Below are 27,043 nucleotides of genomic sequence, written 5' to 3' on the forward strand. Positions count from 1 at the left end.
TGTATTAATTTTTTTCCTGAATCACTGGCTGAAACCTTTGAGGATCTAAGCCAAAGCCTGAAAATCAGAACAGACTTGTGCTTTTCCATGGATCAGATGCACCTGAAGATACAAAACATTCTCTTCCGTAAGTTAAAGACACTTCTCTAGTGTTTTGCTTTGCAGATACCTGAGAACTGAGCTAGAGAGAATCAGACCTTTTGGCTGCCAGGATCACTGTCAACTAGTGGAAAAAGTGCTTGAAACTTCTGAGTTGTGGTGGTCAAGAAGCTGAACATAATCGATCTTTTCAGTAGTATGAATTTAAAGCTCTGTAGTCAGTTGGTTGAGCGTGATATGGTATTTGACGTAAAATCAGGGCTGACTGGGACAAGAGCAGGCCACCTCAGGCAGTAGTTTCCAAAGGATGTGACCTATTGGGAGAAGTGGGGAGGTCTGCATATTTGGCAAACCTTCTGATAGCATGCCCTTCATTTTTCTTCCTTCATGCATTTAAAGGCAGTTCCCTTTGGAATGGGTTAAGGTAAAAATGTTTCAGTTCTCTGGTGTGAATTACTAGCCGTGCTATAACTAATTCTCATGCACTCGTATAATACCTGCTGGTGTAGCTTTTGTTTTTCTGATACAGCACTTTCACCTGTGAAATCAGATGAGACTTTCCAGAAACTATGAAATGGAGATTCTGCAATCAAATGCCTCACTGAAATAGAAAACATGAGAGGTGAGATGGAGAAGTTAAGCCAAAATGAAATGGGAAATAACAAAGCAAACGCATCTTCCATCATGGTAATGTGTTTTGGAAGAAGTACACAATTTTCAGCATATGTAAGTTGGTCTGGCTCAATCAGTGGTGGACGAAGTTTGTTAGTGAGCATAGCTGAAGACTTCAAACTGTGATGGGAAAGAACTGAGGAAAACAAGAGGAACATGCTGCATCCTTAAAGGCAATAGCAGGAGTGGTAGGCATAGAGATTACTTTGTGCACATGTGAGAAGGAAAGTGGAAACCAAATTACATACACAGATTTATTCAAGCAATTTTGTCATCAAAATCCAAAGTGTTGAGAATGCACCTGGAGCACCATAGTAACATGGTCACTGGCTTTCAGAGCTGCTTTCCTCAGAGGTTACAGGCCTGATGACTAGCCCACCAAAAATAAAGGTACCTTTGTAAGGTCACTGTTGCCTCAGTGAGGGACTTACACCTGGAAAGCAACAACAACAAATCAAGGCTGTTAATAAGTTTCTTATACTTTATATCCTATATAACATTCCTGCAATCTCTTGTATTCCTGCTACACTAGTCTCGATGCTAATTTTTTGTACACAGTGCAAGAAAAACGTCATCTGTTTTGGCTTTGGCTTACATTCCTGTGAGATATCTGAATTTGAGCCTTCTTCTCAGCTGTACAAAACTGGCCTGACCTCTGACCTATGAAATCAACAGGTCCTGTGGATCTCTTGACAGGACCAGACAGTCCAGATTTTCAGGGGGGGTGTGAGATGGAAAAAGGGATAGGAAAAAGACAACCCACGCAAATTCCCACCAGAAATAGGTACAGTAGAAGATAACACTGCCTTTAAACCTGAAAACACACTTCATATGTATTCATGGAAAAAGAATATGTGTAAGAGTCTGAATTTTTATAATGCCAACTATGTAATTTTGGAAGTACTAAACTGACATTCCTAGAACTCACAGTTTTCTATTTGCAAAAAAAGGCATTGAACATCAGCTATGTTGTGGTAACAGAGTTGGGCACTTTGTAGATGTGGTTGGTCATTTGCTGTCATTCCACCCCAGTGACAGAAGGGATGACTGCTATCTACACCAGAAAGTCAGCTTGAATTATGTGAGGAAAGGACAAAATGATAAATTCTGAAGAAATACTGGGTGAGAAAAGTGTCAGATTCACAGTGAGGTGCACGAAGAAAATGAGCCAAAAGAAAACTAAAATGCAAGCTTGGTCTGCAGTTTCAAGGAGGTTTCACCTGGCAGGTTGTAGAGATGACAGGATACATTTTCTTCCTGTGCTTGTCTAGTGCTTGCAGTGCACACCCTGGCTTCCTGCCAGAGAAAGCATCTTTTCCTGAGAAGTTTGTTTTCATAGTCTGCCAGGTAGGCTTGCAAAACAGCACTCATAAAATTAGACAGACTACTGCTCCAAACAGTTAACAGATCTGCATCAAGAGACTTTAATGGGGAAGATAATGGATTACAGATACCTTTTGGCTTGGAACAAAAAGCTGAAATAAACTCTGCTTCCTTAGCATCGTTTGTCAGTGTAAACATCCAGCAAGACTTGAGCACGCCAGGCTCATACAGCACCAAGAGCTTAGGGAGTTTAACTCACCATTCTTTGGTGAGAGACCTCTGCTCAGATACCCTGCTTTCTGTCATAACAATTATGTCTCTTGAAGCTACTTGCTTTCTAGTCTTCATCTCATCAGAAGAGGCTGCTTCATGAAACATATTCAACAGTCATGAGATGGAGCTAAAGGCTTTTGTCTACTCACTGGCTTTCTCTGTGTGACTTCTTCAAATGAAAACTTTCCATCCTCCTTTTTAACTGCTAGCTGGTTGAAAAATTTTAGAAGGAAATCTGGATGTTTTTCCATGCAACCAAAAGAAAACATAGCCCCTGAATGTTGTTTTTCAAAAAAGCTGGTCTGGAAGACCCCTGAGCCCTGCTTCAGACAGCTTTCCCCATAATGACTCTTGGTCCTCTAGGGAATTCCTGGGTTTGACCTAATCTTGGATATTCCTTTACCCAACTGCAGCATCCCAGGGAAAGGAGAGTGCAAGAGGCATTGTGTTTACAAGCACCATTTGGCACAGCTTTTCTCTCTACTTTTCTCCAAGAGTGGGCTGTAAAGAAATGAAGTGGCATGGTGAAGAGAAATACAGCTGATGTTTTCAGCCTGCTTTATTTCTTTAGCAACTGCTTATGTTAATGATGTCCTGCAGAGTCCATTTGCTATCTGGCATAGGTGGAGACTGCACTGGAGATGACTGTTTTACGTAATGTTTATGCAGGCCATATTTTTTTCCTAATGTACAAAATGTAGAATGATGCTATTAATTTCCAAAAATGCCCAGTATGTGCAACTGCCACCTAGACCAGGATGCCAGCTGGAAAAATACCCCAGTAGCTCCAGCCAGGGAAGCTGTTGGGTACATGTAAGGGAAAAACCTAAAACACCATGGAGGAGTGGAACATGATTCATCAGCGCTGCTTTTGTGTACATAGAAGCAGGAGACAAAAGCCTAGATGAGACAGGGAACAGAAAGAAGCAAGTTTACCCAGGACAGAGGTTAACATCTGAGTAGTAAGAGGGCCACAGGATGGCTAAGACTTGCACTGTATGAGACATACTGAAATGATCTAAGACCAACTTGGTCATGTACATATATGTATAAACATATAAATATGTTTATATGGAAGGCATATATACATACATAGATTTGAATATATAGCCTATATCTAAATATATTTTTATATAGCCTATATATATATCTCTCCTATAGTTTGTGGGTTCTCTTCTGAAAACTTAGTGTGTGCTTAAGTTGTGAAACTGTTTCTGGTGGATTGTTATGACAGCTAGAAATTTAAACAGGTTCAAAGAGTGATTGGACAAATTCAGAGGAAAAAAAAATCTATTCAGGACTGCTAAATGAAAGGTTACCACCTGTAATTTAAGAAGTCTCCAAGACACAGCTGTTGAGTTGGCAGTAGACATGAATTAGGAGTTGAGAGATTGTCTTACTTGTCCTGACCTTATCCCTTCTCCTGGTGCCACTGATCACTGTCTGTATCGATAAGTCTTAGGGCTGGGCTGATGCTTGACCTCTGAAACTAGTTACCTTCCCCACCAGGCAAAAAAGGCAAAAAATAGCAGATAAACAAAAGGTGCTGAGGGGCAATAACCAAAAATCAAGAAAGGGAAGAGACCACAAGCCATTGAGTTCCTTACTGCAAACTATTAAACAAGCTTTCCTTCTGTTTCCCTGCAACAGCGATCTGGTGTCAGTGAGCACAGTGAAACAGAGCTCAGGGAGAGCAGAAAGCAGACAGCCCGAAGGGACCAGTACCCAGAGATGTGCCCAGGGAATCTGGCAGTGCATCCTCTCCTCTGGGCATGAGGGACAGCCTTGCTACAGGCAAGCCTTGGGTAAAGCCTGAGATGTCACATATCAGCCCTGTGTAAGTATTAAGCTGTCATATTTATCTCACGTTCACTGATATTTCTTTAAATGAGCAAATAATTCTTACATAATTTTTTCTTTTGGTTCCACTCTTCTATACCTCTGTTGTTCCTGAACAGCTCCTACATGCTGTTCTACATGGGAGAGGTTCATTACTGGAAGTTAACTGCATCTTCCTTCAGGGATTTGCTAGGTGAAATCTTGTGCTGTGTTGGTTGTTTTTTAGCTGGACACATGCAGAATGACATGGGCTGTGTCTCTGTCCCTAAGTGAGTCTGTGAAACTATTACACTTTCCTCACTGGCAGGAATTATAACATTTTTAGATTCAAAAATTGACATAAATGAGCTATTTCTTCTGACATTTTTGCCAGCAAACCACACTGCTGGATTCTTTCCAGAAAGCAAACAGAAAAGGGGCATCTGTGCATTCAGAGTGAACTCATTTATAATCTGAATTAGTATTAGTGGAAGACATTTTACACTTGATTTACTGAGAGTTTTTTGTTTTATCTGGGGCTTCCTGACTTTTTGCTTTTGGCTATATTTTCACTGAGCTGCATGAGAGCCTGACAATCAGAAGAATCGAACCATCATGCCCTCATTTTCATCAGTTATGAAATGCTTTATTTGAGTTCCAGTAAGCTGGGAAGTTTCAGTAACAGGTGAACACCCCTGTATATTTAATTATTTTGCCTACTCTGACATATAAACTAGAAGGTTGTCTTTCTGCCTAGGGAATATGCTTATCTTTTTTTTTCCTGTAGTGTGGTTACGATTTGAACTTGTGCTGACTTTATAAAGCGGTGGCACATACTCTGAATGCAAACCAGCTATTGCTGACAGGGACTGGCATGTACTGTGACCCCATGAGCAAACAATAAAATTTTACAACTGCGTCCAAATATTGCTGAAGAGAACATAGGCTTTCTAGAAAAGTGAAAAAAATCAGGTAGTTCAGTGGGACTAGTAATAACTTGAAGCATTTCTTTTCAGTCATGGCTAAAAAAATATAGCCAGCCTATCCTGCAAGTGAATTTGATCAAAAGACACATCGTTAACTTATAGTGAAATGATTTGGTCTCCACCTATTTCTGTCTTGAATACATCATTACTGATTTTTTTTATTACTCCCATTCTTTACCTTGTCATGTAATTTTCAATGCAGAGTGCACTCCATTAATTTATCCCCTCTCACTATCATAGCTGTGAACACACATTTTCAGCATTCAGCCATCTCCACTGTTTGAGATGGCCTCCTTCTGCAAAAACACTGACATCAAGACAGTCTGTGGTGATATACCAGGCTTCCAGTAGGGAGCCCAAGGGCTGACCAGCTCTCCCAGCAAAACCATCATCTCCTCCCCACAATGAATAGACTGGAAAAAAAACATCATCTGCTAGGTGGATGAGAGAAGATGTTTTGGTACCAGCCAGGGGGTGCCTGTTGTGCAGGAACAAGTTCTTTATTTTTCTTTCCAAAGGGGCTCTGGCACATAGTGCAGTGCTTTGCAGGGTCACTGCTCAGGGCAATCTCTGGCTGGGACACCTTTATGCTTGCTTTGGTCCCTTCCAGTGCTCCCTGATCTGGCAGCATTTGTGGCCAAGCTCCTGCTGCATGGCCACCTCCATCAATTCCCAGTCAGACTTGCCATCAGGTAATGTGGTCTCTCCCATCCCATTTTTGCCTCTGACATAGTCTTGTCCCTTGCCATCTTTACTGAAAAACCCAGTGAGGACTGAAACAGTGTTAGCAGGAAAACATGATGGTAAGTCATTGTATTGTGCTTATAAAACCTCTGGTAAGTGAGGGCAAATTAACCTTATGGTCTAAGTAAAGAAAGCACACTACCATCCTAAGCATTTTGTTTTATTCAGTGTCCTTTTCTCATCTCAGTGTCATTTGATTCTGACATTCATACCGGGGGAATAATCAAAAAACTTTCTCTGTATATATCCCTCCATAAGCTAACAACCTCTGTGGGCAGTTAGGTAGGAGACCAGACAGATTGCCCTGGAACACTAATTAATGCAGAGCATTTACTGACATTGCAACACATCAAAACCAATTACACTTCCATTACACTTGTTTACTTTACCCCTTCCTGCGTATGTGCCTGTTGAATCCAGTCCATATTTAATTTGGGAGTGGATTAGCTAATGAGGTGGTAGGATCAGTTACTAGCCTGGCAGCAAGACAATGAAAGCCATCCAGCAAACACTTTCCAAAGTTTTCTCTGAAGGGTAGCAAAGAAAAAATAAACTGGAGCAGGCCTTCTCATTAATCCAGCTTCCCTTAGGAATGGTCTGACCACAGTTCCCTCATACTGTGAATTCTCTTCTCTTTCTTCTATCTTATGGTAGTGTGGGGTGATTGAAAGAATAACTATTGAGCAAAAAGCATTTATGCAATAACTATTCCAGGATAAAGGTTTACTTCTGAACAAACCAACTCCAGAAAAATCTGCTTTTGTGAAACAGTAAGTATTCCGTGATCAAAGTGATGTTCCAGAAATATTCTATCAGTGGAATTATTCTGGAATAATTCTAATGCTGCATCTCTGTTTCCAGCTCTGTTCATGCAATTTTTATGTGAGGGCAGAAGCAGAGCTTAGGGCATTCATAGACAAGCAATCATGAGTGGCAACAAGCAGATCTGTGTCCCACCTGCTGGAAAAGAGCACACAGTGGCAATTAAAAGTGAAGCTCAGAAGTCCCAGCAGGAAGAGGAACTGGGAATCTATTAGGGAGAAAAGGTGCTAGCAGAGAGAGAACAGAAATGAGTCTGGGTCCAGCGAGGACAAACAGAGCAGAAAGGGTGGTGGATCCCATCACAGCAGATGAGCTCTGAAGGTCTCATGGTGCCTCAGGTACTTGATGAACCTGGTTTGAAGAGGAGCTCCATGTGCAGGACCAGCAGCTCCAACGCTGTCAGAGCTTGCTCGCTGAGCTGTGTTAAGGGTGAGAAGGATACCAGAGCTGTGGAAAGCTGCAGCGTGGGACAGTTTTGTGGTGGTTTATGTTGGCATCACTTCATAAGAGTCAAGAGAACCAAGCAGGCTTGCAGGAGTTGAGCATATTTGGGGCAGCAAGTACTGTAGGACTTTTCTATTGTGAAGCTGTATGTAGGAAGTGAATTTTGAAACTACTTTAAAAGTAACAAAACTAGGAAGTGTGTGTTTTGACAGCAATGCTTATGAATTCCATGGACTGAGAGGAGGGAAGAAAGAGGGTGGTGTGGGTACCGTTACCTCACCAATGTTTTATTTGCTGCTTAGTGTTACTCTTATACACTTCTTTTGCCAGACTTATGTTGGTGTCTGGCTTTTTGAACAGTGGCAACTGTTAGGTACAGCTGTATCTAAAATGCACAGTCAAGAGATTAGTTGATACTCTTTTTAAAAATGACAGTGGATGTTAATAGCTTGTAGCTTTCAATCATGAAGGGAAGAGCAAACAAAACCTTTTCTGCAAATCATGTTTACACAAGTCCTAAGGCAGGCTATTTTATCCTTTGCTACAGTCAAGATAAAATAAACCAAACCAGACTGTCCAAGGAAGGGAAGGATGAAAGAGTTTTTTTATTCAGGTTCTTCCCTCCTGTTCTCCACTCCCTATTCTCTACAACAAAAAATTGATTGACTTGTGAAAGATGGGCAATCCAGCATCACAGATTACAAGGAAATGCAGCACGTCTGCTTGCTTTATCAGGAGACAGAACTGCCTTCTAGTCACAGTTCCAACTAGCCCTTTCAGAGCCCTGTTAGCAACAGCCTGGCTGCGCATGGCAGCTTGACAGGGCTAGGCTGATCCTTATTGTTTTGCTATTGCTTTTCATTCAGGCTGCCATCATTCTGCTGTTTGGCTGCTTTGAGTGGCAGTGTGCAAGGGTCGCGTTTCAACTCGAGGACCTTTTTGTGGTGAAGTTGCATGCAACTTCACATATGAGGATTTAAATGAGTGGAAGTCACAAAATTAAGAGATTGAAATTACAACCCCCTCACCTCTGTGAAGTCAGCCACAAATTCAAAACATGGCAGGAAATGGTACAAAGAGGAAAATGAGAGTCACTTCAGCACAGAGTTTAGTCACATATATTTTTCATGACACGAAATCTGTATTTTGCTTTGTGAACAAATACAGCTCGCTGAGGAATTAGTATCTTCTGTTTCTGATGTAGTGCTTTTAACTCTTCAGCTCTAACATCGTACTGAATTTTTTGTTTATTTCAAAGTAAGGTGCATAGGAAGGAGCAAATATGTGTGTGTGGTGCTCCTCAGTAAACTATTGTTATATTTGCTTTGCACTTTGCAAATACCATATGGATATCTGAGTCCATTTTAATTATGGTGTCTCATGGACTAGCTACAGAATTACGCAGTTCTTCAGCTACACTACTGCATGGATTAATTTACTGTGTGTCTCAGTTTATAATAGCTAGACTGCTGCCAGTGCCTGGGCTAGGTGGTTTAGGGGTCATCTGAGATAGGTTATAGTCCATACCTGTGTAGGTGTGCACTAAATGGTTGGTGACTGGATCACAGTACAGTATCGGCCAACAAAAGCAGTAACAAAGGGATTTGGCAGTAGGAATAGAAAGGACAATGTGAGTTTTGGATACTGCAAAGATTTCTAAGATGCTGGAGAAACAGCAGCCATAGCTATTAGCAACAATCTAAATACAAGACTGTAGGAGTGAGAAAAGAGAAGACAGCACAGAAGCTTCTGCTATTATTAATCATTGTAGAGATGGAGCAGGGAATACAGGGAATTCGGGATCTGGCTTGTTAGATTTGAGCACATGGAGGAACTTGGAGCTGTGACAGTCTGGGAGGGCACCCTGCCACTGTGTGCCATACACTTTGCCCTTCCAAGGTCATATTTAAAACTCTAGTGGATGCATGTACTTGCTGGGAAGCCAATGAGATTTAAAGGCAGTCTAAAAACATTCAAGCTGTCCTTAGCCCTGCCTCAGAATGGCCAGTGTGCCCAGCACATCACCAAGCAACTTGGGGTGATACACAGGGCATTTTAATGCAAGACATTTTAGCACAGTCCAAAGATGCTGTCATGACACATGTCAGCAGTGATTCACTGCCTCTCATCTACCACGTGATTAACCCACCCTTCATTCATTCTCTCTAATTTTTACTTATTTTTTTTTAGAAATCATCATGTTCTCATCTTTTCCCATATAAAACCATCAACTTGTCAAAAAAGAGAGGAGCTGGAAAAAATTCCTCTCCTTTTCACCTTGTCTGGCTTCTTTCAAACTAAGCTATGCAAAGCTCTAGTGCAGCCTGACAAGTCGTAACTGCTGAGATTTCACAGATGCTGGGGGAATGGAGGTGGGAGGGAACAGGGGAATTTTTCCTGCAAGGCCTTTGCTGCAAGATACTGCGCTCTGCAGGGGCTCTCACAGACACCTTGCGATTGAGGGAGGGCAGGCAGCTAAAATGGAGCAGATGGAGTCACATTCAACAGGAAAGCAATGGAAGTAGGAATAGAAAAATACGATGATAAATCTTCAATTTCAACATAAGAGATTTAAACAGCCAGGAAAAGTGGAAACTTATTTCTGTAATGAGACTTGCCCCTGGAAAGGAAGCAGAGGATCCTGAGTCATTATTTGGTATGTTTTATTTTGAGGCAGAGGACTGAAACTGGATTGCAGGATTACTGTGCTACAAGCAGGCCATCTGTCCATAACTGTATTAGACATGATAATGTTCTTTTCTTCACAGTTATTAATACCATGGCTCCAGTTGGCCTCCTCCTCTGCATTGTCTGCCTGGATCTGCCTGGTAAACAGGCAGTGGAAGACACTGCTATACTCCTAAAACAAAAATATTGTTTTGGGTCTAAAAACTTACATTGTAGAGATAGTGAAGTGAAGGGAGCATCTCTTTTCTGCCATGCAAAACCCTGGTAGTGGGAAAGTTTAGTAGGTCAGTGTTCAGCGGCAGATCTGGACTGCTTTACACTGGTGGTGTTCTGACATTCACTGCATGATGATGGCACTAGACCATGACAGTGCCGCCTTCTTACTTTATCCTTTCATATCATTTAGACAATTCTTACTGGAGAGATTTGGAGAAACATTCCTGATTTGTTACTTTCTTATGCAGAACTCTAGTTCCCTGCCAGGTGCAATTATAACTGTTGGCATATTTAGGAAGAAAGATAGTATTTTATGGGTTACACGAACAGGGTGGGGAGCAAAGACATGATGAAAAGTGAGATCTGCAGAAAGAAATCAGCTTTTGTAACAGCAAAATTTCAGCTTATTGGCCTCTTTGATTGTGACACCTTTTGTTTTTGTAGTAGTTGTAAGTGGCATTTAATCATCAGAATACACAGGGATGCAAGTACTCTGTGATTATATTGTGACTTTCTTCTGCCACCATCTGGAACAACAATTGAGTTTACAACTAGAAAAATATCTCTCTTCTTGTCTTTTTTCTCAGTTGTTACCTTTCCAGATGGAAGATAGGAGCCAAGTTTCTCTTCAATGACGGTCAAGCCCTATTTCTTAACCAGTAGTTGCTGTTGGAGCTCTTTTTCCCCTAAGTTATACCAGATTCACTGTCTTTCAGGAGGCAGGATTTTGGTCAGGAATCACCTTGGTCCAGAGATCCTTTGAAGTTTGCTGACAAACATGTACCCAACCTTTATGCCACTGAATGAGCAGCCATCAAGGGCATTGGTTATAAGTCTTCATCAGCTACAGTTTCTTCTCCTCCAGGTTTGGCTTCCCAGATGGACACCACCTTCCTTTCCTTTTACATTCAGTATGCTTATCCTCAGGTCCTGAGCTCTGTTTTTCATTTGCCAGGAGCTCAGAGCTTCTGAGGCTGCTGGTGGCAGGGCAGGACTTGTGGAAGAAACACTTCCTTCCATCAGCTTCCCAGAGGAAGGGACATTTTTTTCTGGCAGCCATCCAGCTCCTGCAAGCTGAATATGACAGGAAGGTCACAGTTTCAGGCTCTTCAGAAATCCTTTCCTCTCTGTCCATTTGAACCATTCACCTTTGAACAACAGAGCTCTGAGCTGAAAGAACAACTTGTCGTACAGTGATCTGCAGCAGCATCACCCTGGGTCCCCTTTGCAGACTGTGAGGAGCAGTGGGAGGCTTTGAGTATACTGTACCTCATCCAAAAGGAGCCACTGAAAAGGGTCAGAGGACTGCTACTCTGCAAGTGTCTATGCTTTCTCTACTGTCTGCAAAGTGAGCCTGACGTACCTAACTCATCTCCAGATGTCCACATTGTAGATATTTGCAATTAAGTGAGAGAAAGTCAGTCTCTCTTCCAGTCTAGACACCGGTTTGTCTTTCAAGGGATTGAATATATTATATTATGTCTATAGTATATTCTTCAGTGTTAGCTCTGCATTTCATACAGTCCTTGTTAATCTTTATTCAAGATCAGAATCATAACCTCCTGTGTTAACCTCATGGGTCTGCAGAAATGTAAGTCTATGTTCAGGGAAGATACTGACCTAACTGTTTCCTCATGCTGAGCTGCGTCAAAGTAGCTCCCGGCTTCTGGTACCTAGCTGGTGGAGCACTGAGCAGAGGCAGAAGTAGCTGAGCCTGGCTGACCAGGGCTGCTGCTCTTCAGGGAAGGAGCCAGGGCTTGGTGGGAGCAGTGGCTAATAGGAGCCTGCCAGGATCAACGGCAGGGGCAGGGAGAACAGCTGGTGCTTTCAGGAGGCATTGGAGGCCAGGCATACAGTACCATGAGGGCAAGAGCACACTAAAGCAAATAGCTCTGGGCAATTTATGTCTTCTTGCTCCCTTCTGCCTGGCCATTGTCTTCGATTAAGACACTCTCATCACTTTAGTTCTTAAACTGTGAGACGTCCCACAGTGCAGGTTGTCTCAATCCAGAGGAAGTGCAGTTACACAATTACAATGGGTTCAGTGTCATTATAAAAAATTTGAAAGAACGTTCCTTGGGCATAATGGCATCATTTTGCCAATATTCTGTAACTCAATAAACAAGCTGTAGACCGCTGATTCATAGCTAGTGGGAAAAAGAATCACAGTTCTCACTAATAACATTTTTCATTTCTGATTTGACAATAGCTGATGGCAGCTTTTATAGACCGATCTCTGCTGAGCACACACCTGCAAGGAAATGAACCTGTGAGATAATGCATTGTATAGACTTAGTGCAGGAATAAATTGTACAAATTGATGATAAAAGCCAAATCAAATGAAGACTGCTCTGGTAGGTAGCTAGCGAGGGACAGGCCTAGAGGAGGTAGGTGACTTCCTCATGCACTTCAGTCAGAGTCCACAAGGCGCCCTGCTCTTCCAGCTGAGCCTAGATCCAAAACAAATGTAACACAACCTTTTGCAACAGCTGCTTTTGGTTGTGAGTTCTGCCTTGCACGTGTAATCCCCATCTGAGTCAATGTCCTTCACTGCAACGACGGATTGAACAGTTTAACACCAGGTTGAGGGAGGAGATGAAGAAAAATAAGGGAAGATACCTTATGTGGGGAAAGCAAGTGGCAGTGTATTCCTGGGACCAAAGGAGAGTTTCTCAGATTCTTCTTGATTCAGCATTTCAGGGCAAAACCTCACCTTGAGGAGAACTACTTCTTGCTGGAGTTGCTCTTTGTGGTAAACTGCTTTTGCAGTTCTATTTCTGATGGAGGATGTGTAAGGCTTTAGGGTGGTCAATGCTTTGTACTGAAGGCCAAATTTTACTATAAAAGATTAAGTTACTGTCATGCCTCAGTCTGCATTAAGCTTCAAATGAAATCAGTCTTGATGACTTCATGCTTCTTGTCTTTCCAGGTGCTCACTGGGCCTTTTAGTATTGTCTGAGAGAAGATGTTTACCAAATGACTCTTAGTTTGTCTCCAGTAATCAACCAAAAACAGTTCTAAGAAAAAAAAGTGCTTTTCCCTGCAAATCATTGCCAGGTGATTTACAACACTAGTGTGTGAGCCTAAATCAGCTTGATTGAGAGCAGAAATTGAACTGTTTTTCTGCATGTATCAGATCATCTGAATAGAGAAACAGTCTCAAGAAAACTGACTCTAGCTGTTCCACTTTTGTGGATTAACTGTTTATTAGTGCAAGGAGGGCTGACTATGCCACTGCTTTGAGCATACAAATGCATTGTGGATGTGATGGCCCCATGCAAACAGTAAAATGTGAGAAAAGGTGCAGTGTCGTGTCATCAGAGAAACAGACAGTCCTTCCTCAGCGGTCCTTCAGAGATATGGGCTAACACGTAGTGTGAAGCAAGCTGATTTTCACACTGTAGAAGTTTTTAAGGGATGCATGGGAGCCTCTTGGTGGTAAAACAGTCTAAGTGTATCTTCTGATGGAGTTACTCTGTCACAGAATAGGCTTGCTGTGTCTAAAATGGAGTCAGGATCGACATGTTCCCTGAAAAAACTGGTTCTCAATCAGGCTTGAGGGACCTGTTTAGTAAATTATTCTTCCCTCTTTCAGGAGAAAAAAATGCGTGAGTTTGTTTTTGTAGACATATATGTTCTCAATTCCATCAAAAGAAACTGCCCTCCCATGCATTGTAAATGTTCCTTTCCCTTGCCATGATCAATCTGCAACAAAGTTATGATGTGATACTGAATGCTGAAGCTTTCTTGTCCTGAGGAAAGATGAGATCTGAAAGGTAGGGTCGAGCAAAATGGAGGTCTCTTCTAAACTAATGAAATGCAATGCCTTGTGCTAAGCAAGAACAGTCTGCTTGATACCTCTTCTAAACATTACTGCGCAACACAAGAGGTGGTTTGCTTACTTTTTCTTCTGTGTGTAGATTGAGGCTGGGTCCTAGAAAACTACGCTTTCTCCCATATGATATCACCAGCTCACACGCACTTGGGGAAATATTCTCCTGGTAGAGAAAAAAATGATTCCTTACCTTTATGGAGGAACCTATGGCTAAAACAGTAGAGACTGCAAAATTTTGTTTTCAGTTTCTACTTCTGAGGTACCTCAAAGGTGCGTTGTTCATTGGGGAGGATAAATTCACAGTGAAGAACTCGGCTAGAATACAAATGCTATAAACAAAATTAAAATGACAAATACTCTCCACCCTTCCAGTTCTCATCCACATCTTATTAGCCAGTTTATCTCTTCTGCTCTCATTAATTCTTTTTGAGCATGTAGGTCTTTTTCTCTCATCGTTTTGCACTCATCCCGAGTACACTGTGCTGCAACAAGCAAGAACTATTCAGCAGATGTTTCTGCTTTGCGGACTCTGGCATTCCATACTTGGTTGTTTCTTGACAACTAGAAATCCTGACTGGGATGTTTCATTTTTCTCACAGGAGCTTTGGGAGCACCACAGAATAACATCTAATCAGTACTAATTCCTGTAGCTTGTATTAACATTAATTACTCAACTTTGGGGACAGAACGTACCCTTAGCAAATTTGCAGATGACGCTAAAGTGGGGGAATGCTTAACATGCTGAACAGCAGAGTTACAATCCAAAGAAACTTGAGTATTGGGCCAACAGGAACTCCATGAAGTGCAGGAAGGGGAGTGCAAAGCTCTGCACCTGGTGAGGAATAACACCAGGCATCAGCGCAGACTGACTGAAAAGGGCCTGGGAGTTACAGTGGATGTCAAACTATGTGTGTTAGCAGTGCACTCTCATTGCAAACAACACAGTCTGCACAACGGGCAGTGTCAGGGGCAGCGTGGTCAGCAGTCCAAAGGGAGGTGATAATTTGACACTGGTGAAGCTGCACTTCAAATAATTTCAAGTTCACAGACGCTGAAGCCCGGGAGGGAAGGGGAGAGACTACAGAGGGTAGAGTACTAATAGGATGATCGGGGGCCTGAAGCACAAACCTACAAGGAGAGCTTGGGGAGCTCGTCTAGCCTAGCCTGGTGAAGAGATAATTGGTCAAACAGCAGCATACAGCTATTTGGTTAGGAGCTACAGAGATGTCTGAGACAAAGTCTTCTCAACAGGGCCAGATGGTATAACAAGGAGCAACAGTCACATGTTGCAGCTTTGGATGTTCAGGTTACATGTTAGGAAAAAATTCTTCACTGGGGAGGTGGTGCAGCACTGGAACGGGTTACCCAGAGAGGTCAGGGACTTTCTGTCCTTGGAAGATCTCAGGACTCATCTAGGCAAAGCAACAGCTGATCTGATCTGGTGTTGGTAACAGTCTTGCTTCTTATGGGAGGCAGGACTAGAGGCATCCAGAGATCCCTTCCAGCCAACACTCCGATGATTGTATGAATTTGAGGGATGCAGTAAGCCAATCTAAGAATCCTGTTGCAGTCAAACTTTAATTGAACAGCCTATAGTTATGAAGTGTTACTGAGAAGTGAACTGTATCTTCATGTACGACGGGAAAACTATTCTCCCAAATCGTGCTTCATGTATTATAAAGCTGCAACAGAGTACATGACTCCCAGATGAGTTTAACATAGGGGCAACTTTTCTTACTGGCTTGTGCCCCAGTTCTGGAAGACCTGTAGTACATGTCAACGTGTAAGTATGGACTTTGTTTTAAGTCTTTGCATCTATCTGTTGTTTGGTTAAAGTCCAAAGTATGTGCATAATTCTCTAATGAATCAAAGCATTTGAAAGTCCTTAGCTGGCTCCTGGTGGTTGTTCTATTCCTGAAGTACCTCAGCTGTGGCTAACTCTGAAGAATTAAGTCAGACAAACTGAATGTACATTTTACATTGTGCACATCTGTGTCCCATTTTCAGGTTACCGGTTCACAAAATAGCATATCTGTCTTCCAAGTGAAACTTCCATGAAAACACAAGCTGCTCCCACGTCCTCATGAGTGCAGTCCTTCCCAGAGGAAAAACCCTCAACATCTGCAGAAGCAATAACTATTTCGGCAAGAGCGTTTGCTGTCCCTTGCAAAATCCACCCAAAAGAGCTGAGGGGCATTTTAAAAAGTAAAGTAGAACATGCAAGAAGTCCATGACATTCTTTAGCGCTGCATCAGATTTTTGCCTTGTTGCAGTATAGGCAAGAATGTTATCACTCTAGTCGACTCATTATTCATAGAACTGATTAATTCGCTGTCACAGAGCCAAAGATATTTTTTCACAGTATCTCAGAATCACAGAATCACAGAATCATCAAGGTTGGAAAAGACCTTGAAGATCATCTTGTCCAACCATTAACCTAACACTGACAGTTCACAACTACACCATATCCCTAAGCTCTGTCAACCCAACTCTTAAACACCTCCAGGGATGGGGACTCCACCACTGCCCTGGGCAGCCCATTCCAACGCCTAACAACTCGTTCTGGAAAGAAATGCTTCCTAATATCTAGTCTAAACCTTCCCTGACACAACTTGAGGCCATTCCCTCTTGTCCTATCGCTTGTTACTTGGTTAAAGAGACTCATCCCCAGCTCTCTGCAACCTCCTTTCAGGTAGTTGTAGAGGGCGATGAGGTCTCCCCTCAGCCTCCTCTTCTCCAGACTAAACCCCCCCAGTTCCCTCAGCCGCTCCTCGTACGACCTGTGCTCCAGACCCTGCACCAACTTCGTTGCCCTTCTCTGGACACGCTCGAGTAATTCAATGTCCTTTTTGTAGTGAGGGGCACAAAACTGAACCCAGTAATCGAGGTGCGGCCTCACCAGTGCCGAGTACAGGGGTGAGATCCCTTCCCTGTCCCTGCTGGCCACGCTATTGCTGATACAAGCCAGGATAACATTGGCCTTCTTGGCCACCTCTGGGCACACTGCTGGCTCATGTTCAGCCGGCTGTCAATCAACACCCCCAGGTCCCTCTCTGACTGGCAGCTCTCCAGCCACTCCTCCGCAAGCCTGTAGCGCTGCTGGGGGTTGTTGTGGCCCAAGTGCAGCACCCGGCATTTGGCCTTATTGAAACTCATACGGTTGGCCTTAGCCCATCGCTCCAGCCTGTCCAGATCTCTCTGCAGAGCCTCCCTACCCTCGAGCAGACCAACACTCCCACCCAACTTGGTGTCATCTGCAAACTTACTGAGGGTGCACTCGATCCCCTCATCTAGATCATCAATAAAGATGTTAAACAGGAGTGGCCCCAAAACCAAGCCCTGGGGGACACCACTCGTGACCGGCCGCCAACCGGATTTAACTCTGTTCACCACAACTCTTTGGGCCCGGCCATCCAGACAGTTTTTTACCCAGCAAAGCGTGTACCCATCCAAGCCACGAGCAGCCAGTTTTGCCAGGAGAATGCTGTGGGAAACGGTGTCAAAGGCCTTACTGAAGTCAAGGTAGACAACATCCACAGCCTTTCCCTCATCCAATAAGTAGGTCGCCCTGTCATAGAAGGAGATGAGGTTTGTCAAGCAGGACCTGCCTTTCATAAACCCATGCTGACTGGGCCTGATCATCTGGTTGTCCCGCATGTGTTGTGTGATGGTACTCAGGATCATCTGCTCCATCAGCTTCCTGGGCACCGATGTCAAGCTGACAGGCCTGTAATTTCCCAGATCATCCTTCCAACCCTTCTTATATATGGGCGTCACATTGGCCGATTTCCAATCTGTCGGGACCTCCCCGGTCAGCCAGGACTGCTGGTAAATGATGGAAAGCGGCTTGGCGAGCACCCCAGCCAGCTCCTTCAGCACCCTCGGGTGTATCCCATCCTGTCCCATAGACTTGTGTATGTCTATGTGATGCAGTAGGTCACTGACTATCTCCTCCTGGATTGTGGGGGGGTCATTCTCCCAGTGTCTGTCTTCTGGCTGAGGAGGCTGGATTCCCTCAGTACAACTAGTCTTGTCATTAAAGACTGAGGCAAAGAAGGCATTAAGCACCTCAGCCTTTTCCTCATCACTTGTTACCATGTTTCCTCCTGCGTCTAGCAGGGCATGGAGGCTCTCCCTGGTCTTTCTTTTGCTGTTGATGTACTTATAGAAACATTTCTTGTTGTCCTTGATTGCTGAAGCCAGATTAATTTCTAGCTGGGCTTTAGCCCTCCTGATTTCCACCCTGCATAGCCTCACAGCATCTTTGTAATCATTGTGAGTGGCTAGCCCTTTTTTCCAAAGGCCATAAACTCTCTTTTCTCCTTGAGTTGCAGCCAAAGCTCCCAGTTTAGTCAGGGTGGTCTTCTCTGGCACCGGCTTCTCTTACAGCACCTGGGGACAGCCTGCTCCTGAGCCATTAAGACTTTCTTCTTAAAGAGTGTCCAGCCTTCCTGGACCACTATACCCTTCAGGACCATCTCCCAAGAGATTCTGTCAAGCAGGTGCCTAAACAAGACAAAGTCAGCTCTTTGGAAGTCCAGGATGTCAGTTCTGCTACCCCCTCTCCTGACCTCTCTAAGAATAGAGAACTCACTATTTCATGATCGCTGTGCCCTAGTCGGCCTCCAACTGCCACATCATCCACCAGTCCTTCTCTGTTCACAAAGAGGAGGTCCAGTAGAGCACCTTTTCTGGTCGGTTCACTCACCAGCTGTGTCAGGAAGTTATCTCCCACACATTCCAGGAATCTCCAGGACTGGTCCCGCTCTGCTGTGTTGTATTTCCAGCAGATGTCTGGGAAGTTAAAGTCTCCCACAAGAACAAGGGCAAGCAATCATGAGATTTCTCCTAAGTGCCACCTCTCTGTCCTGGTTGGGTGGCCTATAGTAGACTCCTACTACCACATCTGCCCTGTTGGCCTTCCCCCTGATTCTAACACAAACACACTCCACCCTGTCTTCACTATACTTGTGCTCAAAGCAATCATAACAGTCTGTAACATACAACACCACCCCACCACCTCTCCTTCTTTGTCTATCCCTCCTAAAGAGCTTGTAGCCATCAGTTGGCGCATTCCAGTCGTGGGAGACATCCCACCATGTTTCTGTAATAGCCACTACATCATAATTTTCCTGTTGCATCATGGCTTCAAGCTCCTCCTGTTTCTTACCCACGTTGTGTGCACTGGTGTAGATGCACATCAGATGGGCTGATGTCCCCAGCACCTTTTTGCATTTAGAGGTCCTAAGTCCAGCCTGAGCTTTCACAGGTGTTACAACAGTTACTGATCCATCAATATCCCTTGCATCTTTGTTGTGCTGCATGTCTCCATCCCTTGCCTCCACTGGGATAGCAGGGTGAGGGTCATCGCTGGCACACCAGCCCACAAACTGTGGTAATCTACCCTGGGGCTTATGTCTGGGAGTTCCAGTTTTGTCCCCTTTCTCCTTCAAATCTAGTTTAAAGCTCTCTCAATGAGTTCAGGTAACTCATGTCCCAAGATCCTTTTCCCCCTCTGGGACAGGTGCATCCCATCTGATGCCAAAATGTCTGTCGTCCTGTATACTAACCCATAATTGAAAAATCTGAAGTTCTGCTGGTAACACCAGTCTCGGAGCCACAAGTTCGTCTGTTGGGTTCTCCTGTAATCTTCTTCATCCATCCCCACAAATGAAGGGAGGAAAGAGAATACAATTTGTGCCCCTGATCCCTTAACCAGTTTCCCCAAGGCCCTGAAATCTCTCTTCATTGCTTTAGGACTTCTCCTGGTTGAAAAACCAAGAGAGGGTAGTAGTCCTTGGTTCTCACTGGAGTGGGGAGTTTTGCTGTGAGGTCCTTCACCTGGGCCCCAGGAAGGCAGCAGACTTCCCTGTGAAGTGGGTCTGGTCTGCATATTGAGCCTTCAGCACCCCTCAGAATGAGTCACCCACTACAATGACCCTTTTGGGGTTCTTTTTAGAACTGGTTTTAATACCTGGTCTAGAGCGACCTGGCCTAGGTGGACCTTGATCTTCCTCATTGTTTGACTCTTTTTCTTCATCCTTCTCTGCTTCATTCACAAGTTCCAGGGCCCTGTATCTGTTGTGAAGGGGCACCATGGAAGGTGAGGGAGGTCGAGAGGGGATTTTCCTGCCTCCCTGAGCAGGGACCTGTTTCCAGTCTCCCCCATCTCTTAGGTCCCCTCCTTCTGCCTGGTAGCAAGAGAGTGAGGGATTGCCTGACTTTTTTTGAGCCTCCATTTGCTCCTGTTGCTTCAGGGGTGCTAAGGTGCTGCTCCACCAATCTATCTCATGTCAGTATGAGTGAAAACTGTAGAGCCTAAATTCAAAGAGTATTTCAGGCCTGTGGAAACCTTTGCTAAGGCTCTTTTTTGAGTAATCCTGGTCAAAGCTCAGGGAGAGGGCATTATATGTTGAGACATTCTCATCAGACTGCAGCATCTGGATGATAAGGGTATCTTTGAGTGTACGGCTATGTGAGATTAAACATCTGAAAACTCAGATGCCCACTGGGAAGTTCAATGTACTTTTTCAGAATTGTTTTATGTTTCTCTTCTTGTTTTCATATTTTTTTTCATGTACTTTTCTGGTACTCTTATTCTGCGGAGATACTGATTATATCTAGTGTAGAACAACCCTTTGCTATATTCAAGCCCCATTAAGTGATCAATGCTTCCTGGTAGGTTTGAAAGGGTTGCAAGATGTCATTTTCACTTAAGAACAGGTAAGTTAGTGAATCTCCCATTTTATAAAGGTTTCTTATCATTAGAGAGATAAGAACTATAATAAACATATGCATGTAACACGAAAGGAAGTTATGGGGTCCTGATGAGAGCTCTTGTCTTTTGTTTCCTTTCAGAAATATAGTACTTTGAGGTTAAAAGGCTTCCTGATTTAACTTTGGCTTCAGAAATATGTGAAGGTATATATTTTGTTAACTCCAAAATCTCTTGCAAATCCTTCAGCCAGAATGTTGTTGTCCAGTATCGTGTCTTTGTTTTCAGACATTGATATTTGCTTAGTGTAACTGAGTTTGCATTACTGTAATACAAATTACTTCATCCAGGAAAGGAAGAATAACAAAGTTCAAGTACTGTGACTTTTTGTTTGATCTTCACTCATGCTTTAATTTCCATATCAATTATGTATTATGGGAAGCCAGAGACAGAATTAGTGTCAAGAAAAACCAGAAAGAAAAAATTGCCTGAACATGCAAGACTCTCCAGAGTCAGCTCATTCAGCCATTATACTAAATACATTTGTACAAGGTTCTTTTTGTCTCATCATTTTGTCCTGAAGCTGTGATTTAGTCAAATGAAAGAATGGAAAAGTACCACATGCAATAATGGACGTGTGTACAAAACACTCATTTGTGCCTTTTCCGAAGCTGTTACATTGTCCTGTTTTCAGCCCGCTGGATAATGTATGGGGTTCAGAGACTGTTTTGTACCTCTGCCAGCTGCCCTCTGTGCAGTGATAATGCTCACTCCCGCCTCCTCTACTGTTATAACACAAGTGGCCCATCTGTGACAGAGGCAGTATGAAAAGAAACAACACCTACGACAGTTGTGTGTCTCAGTAGCTACCCTCAGAAGGACTCATGGCTGGACCCTTCAGAAAGGTTTAGATCAACATTTAGGGTAGATGCAGTAATCCACTTTAAGACAGACACAATGTGTGTTTTGAAAAGGAATCATTCATGAAACAAAAAAGTTTGGGCCTAGGCTTCCATTGAGTATTGCTGTTAATCTCTGTGTTGCTGTTGTCTTTTTAAAAGGATATCACTGAATTAATATAAAGCCATATGCATATATAATTAGGAGACTGCTATGTGAAATACAGCTTATGTTAAACAATCACTTATTGACATGAATACTTGATGCTAGAGATACCATTTGGTGAGTGGCTAAGCATAAAGACCCATAAGGAAGTATCCACGATTTAGAAAGAGAAGCTGGAAGTAAGGATAAGATTCAGCTTCAGATGGTAGACATCTACATTAGGAATCTGAAAGCAATATCCCATGTGAGTTGAGTGCATAAGTACCCATTCTATTCAAAGGAGAATCAGTGTTTTATTTAGCTGTCTGTACGTAAATATGTGATGAACAGAAATTCCTTTAAGATACCAGAAGTATCATTTTTGCACTAGCAAATATGATGCAGGGCACAAGAGAATCCTGTGCTTTTATGCACACAAATAAAAGCTGTGAAAGATACCATAGGATAACTGAAACGGCTCTGTGGGCCTACATGAGGACAAATGAAAGAGTCCTAGATCTCCAGTGACTATATTAGGAATTCAGACATCCAGACCACACATGGTCCACATAAAGGTAGTCCTCCCAATTTGGGAGTTTGAATGGAAAGAATAATCTAAAAGTGAATAGTCTTCACTGAAGTTGAGGGTGGATACAAAGCCATTTTAAATGTATGCCTAAAGATCCATAAAAACATGGTTCCTGAATTGTTGGACTTGTTATAGGTGAGGCTTTAATGAATAGTTATAGTGATCCAGAATCTGAGCTCACCATCTGGGCTAACAGTTGTGCAAGAGTAGTCCTTCTGGGAAATGACAGAACTCATGAAAGTCCTCAGCTTTTGTTCAGTGACTCCTTAATGGACCTCTCATTTTTAGTGACTTACTAGGCTGTTCTGGTTTGCATAAGAATAAGCCCAAGTACTTATAAGGTTTCTTTGGTCTGGGTAAGTCACAGTGTTCTCTTCTTTTATAAGGTATCTCTTGTAAATGCCCTGAGTGTAGATTCCCTTTAGAGAAGCGAGCTCCTGGGATGCAATTACATCCTGCATGGATGTGGACACACAAGGTTCACCAGTTGTTTGTTGTTTTCCAGAGCACAATACCTGTAGGCAGTCTGTTTAAAAGCTGTTTTTCACAGAAACTGAGTATTAGAAGATTCTTACATACTGACAAAGTTTTCACTGCCAACTGTGAGAGAGACTCATGGACCTAGACAAAACAATGAAACATCTGAGTTTCTACCCTTGCACCATGTTCTTTGGACTTAGGCCAGGTGCTTTAGGATCTCTAGAATTCCTTCTGTGCATGTGTTCTGTACAGCCCATTTTTCTCCTCCCTGAGTATTTGCCAGAGTATAAAACCAAATTCCTTGTCAGCTGAAACTGGTGAATCTACTTCCATGAGATTTTGTTCACATATCCCTAGCATTTTTAAAATGGCCTCTGAAAAGACTTCTTATCTATTGGATCCCAAAGCAAATCAATCCGCAGTCAGGGACAGTTACCCTAATCATATTCCTATGCAGTTTTTCAGAGGTTTAAAACTCTCTCATTACCTCCTGAACTGTTCACTCCCTTTCTCACTTGTGACTGTCACATTCTGGCATTTGCATTGCTTATTCAAACGTTGGTTGTGTTCAAAGAGTTAATGAAGAAGGCAACAGACTCACACCGAGAAAGCACACCTGGTACAGTTCAGCCTGTCCCTTGCTCCTAATTGATATCTGCTCATTGAACAACACTGAGTTAAATCTCCAGTTTAGAGAAGCTTTCAGTATTACACTGATTTCATCAAAGCAATGGTGATTTACACTAACCGAGGGTCTGGTTATGTTTGGATTTTTAAAAATAGCCCAGCAGACAAGTGTAGTGAGTGTAAAGGATTATCACATAAGCCCTATTTATGGTTCATTCTATTACATATTTCATCGGTGTTCAAAACGCTTGTGTGGTTCTCTTTGAGGCAATAATTCTCCCATTTCAATTTTGGTTTCTTCATCCTACCTGCAGTGTTAAGAGTTTTTTCCAGAAAATTACCTTGCAGCAGAAGACTTGAGTGTCTTGAGTGAAACAGTCAATGGGCAGAAACTCCAATCTGGACATTTTCAAGGGGAGATCAAATTACACAGCTTGCTGTAGAAAGTGCAAACAAATTTTAGACTGGTCGGCGCTTATCCATTTTGAAAGTACATCACTTTGGAAAGAGACTTGCTCAGCTAATCTATAGCTGTCATGGAAATGTAATTTTTCCTTCTCCAAACCAATAACGGGCACCTGGCAAGCTTCCTTGTGCACCCATGCATTCAAGTCTAGCAGTTTCCATGGAAACCCATCAAACTGTCGCACCAGTTTTCTAACATGCTGCCATTTCACAAACACAGGACAAGCTGTTTTGCACAAAATTCCTGTATAATGCTATTTTGTTTTCTCTCTGAAGACAATTCAGTAAGACTAAATGTTTGCAGACTGCAAGAATTCCTTCTTATTCCAACTAAAACAACTCATTTATATAAGAACATGCAGGCTGAAGCTTTCACAAACTCACTAAAAAATACATTTTAAGCTATTGAGCTCCCTGTCTTTATATGAGAAAAATGAAAAAATCCATTTAAAATATAAGTATATTTATACTGTAATTTCATCAATACGCTACCTATGTCTTTCTTTCCCTCTGAGAAGACATTTTAACTCCAAACTCAATACACTGCCTCTTTTGAGAGACTCTCACACTAACTTTTCAGTTAGTTTGATAAATTTGTTCAAGGAGTTTAAGAACATGATCTCTGTGAAAACAGGAGATGGGACTCAGAGATCCAAGAGGTCTTGTCCACTCTATGACTAAAGGCCCATCTGGTGACTAAAAAACCAAGGTTTCTTTGATTATGAATAACTTGGATTTCAAGCTGTATCCTAACATACTCAACAAAAAAGGTTTCAGAGGACCTTCAGAATCTCAGAGGTACAGAGGAGTCTGGTACTCTCTTATCAAGACTGTCTGAACATGTAGGTTTCAGATATGGTCCAACACATATAGTCCCCTTAGGTTTTCTGTTTGAGTAAAACTCATGGCATGTACTCTTCACCCCCATGTAACTCAACATCTACTTATCATTCAGTCAGTAGTAAGGTTTTCCAGTGAACCAATACCCTGCTGTGATATTTTTTTGATTCACTCAGTGTTTATTTTTTAAAATTATTCCTGAATCTTAGAAGCTGCCAGGTCCTATAAGTAAGAAGTATGTTATGTGACTGGTTGTCTTTTCAGCAATATCAAGCCTTTTGCTGCATTTTTTTCTTCCCTAGGCAGTACTGTTTTATTGATATCAGCAGCTGGCCCTCATTTAAGTTGGAGAAGCATCAAACACTATGAATTCATCCTGTGGAACTGCAAAAATTAGTTAACAGTATGTGTGAGATGAAGATCAAAGAAAAGGTTCAAAGAAAAGGACAATTAGGTGGCAGGAGCCGTAGAATTAACACACAGCAAAATTTACAAGAATGTCTTATCCAGTGAATATTTATAGTGGAGATCAGATGGAGCTGGTAGCTAAAAGGCCATAAATGGGATAAATGCCCATTTATCAGGAAGCATCTTTCAGCTGAGGAAACCTGAAACTGAATAGTGCATACTGTAAAAGATTGAATAGACTTAATATTGGCTTGCTTAATGGAAAAGTTTGTCTATGCTATTTAGCATTAATTTAATGCTAATGTGCCAATTTAGTAACAATTGATATTAAAGTTTCCTATTTAATGTTAATTGAAAATCACTGATCTCTAGTTTCAGATAGTATTTAATGTCACTTATTTCAACTAGTGACAAAAAATGCATTTTTACTTTCACTCGAAAATTTTGCAGGAAACCTAAAATACAAGAAGAACAGATCAGTCACTAGAACTATAAAAATTAATTTAATTCTATTATTGTTGACAAAAAATGACCATCAAAGCCCTAGAAACATAATTAAATGCCACAAACCACAAAGGATACACTGAGATGATACTGCAGTGGCTGTAAACCGAGTCATACTTTTTTTTTTTCCTTTTTTTTTTTTTCTTTCTGATTGAGCATGGGCAGAAAGTGGTTATACTAAGGAAAGGGATTCTGGTTTGACCACCACCTTTTCCAGGTTAAAGCCTGTACTCACCTCTGGACTTTCCAGGGCAGATGCCACTGACCTGCCAACAAAACCTTGATGGCATAACCCCTTAATTTGCATTCCCTATTTGGCTAGCTCTATGAATATACACTCAAAATATGCCTTGTGGGTTCCAGACTGTCTGTGAACTGTACAAAGATCCTCAGCACCTAACAGCCTCTCCCTATAGGTATCTACGACGCTCAGTGCTCAGTGCTCTAGGACCTAAGCTTTTTTTAGATCCAGTGTCTAACTCTTTTTGGAAATTATATTGTCTTCACTGCAGGTGTGTTTCTTCTATCACATGGACTCTGTGTGCAGCCTGTTCATAAGTTATCTTTGTCCCTTCTCTCATGCTTGTACATGCATAGAGTAAATAGAATATGTAACATCTGAGGGTAGGTTCATAAAGTGAAATATTTTCATATGCTGTATTAAGTAGAGTTGCATTATTTACAAGTGGTCTGCCAGTCTACCCATGTAATCTGCTACTGATGTCAGGGCCTTCTTACTGCTCTCAGTCTTGCTATATTTCTTTGCTACCATTTTGTTCTGCAGGATTTGTGACTCTAGTTTGACACAAGGTATCATGGTTATGCTTTCTGTGTATTGTCTGACTGGTTTATTTCAAAAAGTATGAGTCAATTATACTATTGCCTGTTTTCTAAGTGCTGTGGAGAAGCTCTAATTTCTTTCTGTCAGTTGACTCAGGCATAGCTATTTCCTAAGTCATTTCTCTTCACCAGCAGAATAGTCTCCCACTGAGAATACTCCCTCCTTATTGTGGAAACTTGTATTTTGGTGGGTCAAAATTAATAACAGTGATGTTATTAATCTTCACTGCATTTTCTAATCTTTAAAGCAAAGAAAAGCATAATTTATAATGTTAAGGAATAAAATTATGGCCCACTCCTTCCCTGAGGGGAAATAGGTTTCCTTCACAATTCACAATTCTTTCCCACAGTGAATATAGCCTGTAGCAGGCTTTTAAAAGGAAAGCTAATTGTAGAGGAGTAGGAGGCATTACGTATGGCATTACTTTGCTGTTTGCCTGATTGCTCTTGCACACGGAAAGTGAAGAATGAATTCAGGGATATGCTAATGGTAATGGGTCCATTTTAGATGTGAGCTAGATGCATCTGTTATGAGCACCACTGACGGATCATCCTGTTTCTGATTCTGCTGACACACAGACATCCATATATCTGAATCAATCTGAGGCATT

General features: G+C 42.3%; 1 long non-coding RNA gene across 1 annotated transcript; it reads right to left on the reverse strand.

Annotated features, from left to right (window-relative positions):
• Nucleotides 1-1,011: 1,011 nt before the first annotated feature.
• LOC141924126 (uncharacterized) lies at nucleotides 1,012-23,813 on the reverse strand. The gene is made up of 2 exons (XR_012623459.1): nucleotides 23,717-23,813; nucleotides 1,012-1,204 (listed from the first exon to the last, which is right to left on the reverse strand). It is a non-coding gene; the product is annotated as an uncharacterized LOC141924126 (long non-coding RNA).
• Between the last annotated feature and the right edge of the window lie 3,230 nt (nucleotides 23,814-27,043).

The sequence above is a fragment of the Strix aluco genome, chromosome 5 (assembly GCF_031877795.1).
Source record: "Strix aluco isolate bStrAlu1 chromosome 5, bStrAlu1.hap1, whole genome shotgun sequence".
Classification (NCBI taxonomy): domain Eukaryota; kingdom Metazoa; phylum Chordata; class Aves; order Strigiformes; family Strigidae; genus Strix; species Strix aluco.